At 33.9% G+C, this 2,410-nt stretch overlaps 1 pseudogene; it reads right to left on the bottom strand.

The window, feature by feature from the left end:
- Nucleotides 1–1,301: 1,301 nt before the first annotated feature.
- The window catches only part of LOC119584964, a 79,055-nt pseudogene continuing 77,946 nt past the window's right edge, over nucleotides 1,302–2,410 (bottom strand).

Below are 2,410 nucleotides of genomic sequence, written 5' to 3'. Positions count from 1 at the left end.
TCCTCTCGTTTTATATTTATCCTTCTATCCCTTGCAACATCCCTTCCCTCTCCTTCCTTCACCAACCCCAAAATAATGGGACTTGGACTCTGTGCCCTACAATCTCCTTAAATTATGATACGTGATTTATGCTTAGGATGCTGAAACAAGGCTCAAATGCTTTGTTTGACTTTCCAAATGCTGTTATATCATAATCACAATAACTTTTCACAAAAAGGAAATGAAGAATAAAAATCCCATTACATATTTCAGAGCTTCCTGGCATTATCTTTAGGTATTTTGGTCTGTATTGGTCTTGTTTGTAGAGGAATCATTTGTCTTTATTACCTTTATTTTTTGGCCTACTTAAAAAATATATGATCAAATTATTAAAAAATCACATTTCAAAATATTTTTGTCCAATATCCATCCGCATATCTCTCTATGAACCTGCTAGACATAAGCTTTTATAACTAGTAATGAAACTAACACAAAAACATATGATCTCTTTTTTTTTGTAACTAATAATGGTTGATGTCAGGCAATAAACTCTTTTTTTTTATACAAGACAGTTTATTCATACTCTATTTTACATATTCCAAATGGTAGTACCTATTATAATATATAATCCGCTGAAGTTACTGCTATTTACTTTTATTTACACAATGGCACTAGCCAATGTTGAAGGAGAGCATCCTCAAAAAAGAATGCAATCAAATCAGAGCATGGTAATAACCACTACAACTGTGTTATGTTATGCTTATAAGTTTTATCATCAATCTTAAATAAAACCCAATGAGAACACAACAGTCTTTATAGTAATCTCTTAAGTGTTGACATGCCCATGATCAGTTTACATAAAAATAATATCCCCACATAATGAGGCCCCTGTTAGAGGTTTTACCTGTATTTTCCTCTTATGAAAAAAAGGACTGTCCAAATACATGATTAACATATAACTAATGAAAGTGATACAAAATACATCCAAGACCTAAGTAGGGTTATATCTTGTATATTTGAAAATATTACAAGGCTTTATAATTTCTGTAAAAAACAAAAAAAGACAAATTTGTTCTTGGAGTAAATGATAATGATGGTTAAATAGGAAAGTATATTTAATCATTTGTTATATGAAGCAGTCCCACTTACATGCCAATGTCATCTCCAATCAATATGCAGAAATGAGCTATCTGCTTGCTCTTTCTTGCCCTGCGAGCCACACTTTGAAAGGAGAGCTTATTCAATATCCATCTAAAGTCACAAGAAAACACCATAGCTACATCAGGTTAAATGAAGAACACATGAAAATCTAGGTGGGTTTGCTAACATCTGATTCCGCTCCAATGGACATAAAGGTACCGAAAGTTCCACCTGATTGCAACATAACCTTCCCTACATTATTCATTAGTTCCCTGCCGCGTAGACCATATCTGAAATAGAAGGGATACATTTTAGTAAATCATGTTTTGCCTCAACCTCATGGGTCTAAATCCACAATATGTACTCTGCTCCCTCTTAATAAAGGTGCCATTTCAAAAGGCTGATCTTGTGTATATCACTGTATATGTGGTCTACTATAAAAATGTCCTAAGCTTTATTGTCTACTATGCAAATCCTCCATTAGTAAGATACCTAAGAGCTGTGAAACCACCAAACAGGGCCCCTGTTGCCATGCCGACTGAGAAACCCATCATAAACCCAAGCTTGACACGATCCAACAGCTGGGCCTTGACCCTGTGGTAGTAGTTCCCTGCTGGTACTGCGGGCATGGTGTTGTATAACTCCTACTCCTGAGGAAGGAAAATATCATTAGTCACTGCATAAAACTATATCCTAAGAAAAAATTACATCATAATGACTAGCCTGATCTTCACTGCTTTGGATATATAAATAAAAGATGAAAACTAATACGCAAAAGATACTTTTTTCTGTCTATTCAGTATCAGGTTATAAGACATAACACATCTCAAACTTGTATACTTTATAGACTAATAAACCTCCCCATGTATCTTAACCCAATCACAACAGGAACCTCAGTTCTCAACAACACCTCAGGTGCATGTGGAGTCAGCTGCTCATAGTTTTTTCAATATTTCTGTTATGACTGGAACTGTAGATGTGACAGTACAGGTTGCAAAAAAAACAAATACACAAAAAGCATCAAATAATATTTAGAATTTAAATTTGCTGAAATATTTTCCTGAGATTACTTCATTAAATTCAGCTTTGTCAAATCACATGAGATCATGTTACCAAAATCCTTAGGTGCAAAATTGCTTGGGTATCAATTGATAAATGAATAATTTCCAATACTTTAAAAGGCACATACATCTCATCTGATGCATTTCTGAGTGTAATTTTCCAACATCTTTTTCTGCACATGTCACATCTACATTTTTTTTTAAGGTTATTCATAACTGAAACATCATAC

This window comes from Penaeus monodon, chromosome 19 (assembly GCF_015228065.2).
Source record: "Penaeus monodon isolate SGIC_2016 chromosome 19, NSTDA_Pmon_1, whole genome shotgun sequence".
NCBI lineage: Eukaryota > Metazoa > Arthropoda > Malacostraca > Decapoda > Penaeidae > Penaeus > Penaeus monodon.
This window is presented reverse-complemented; position numbering and strand designations above follow the sequence as displayed.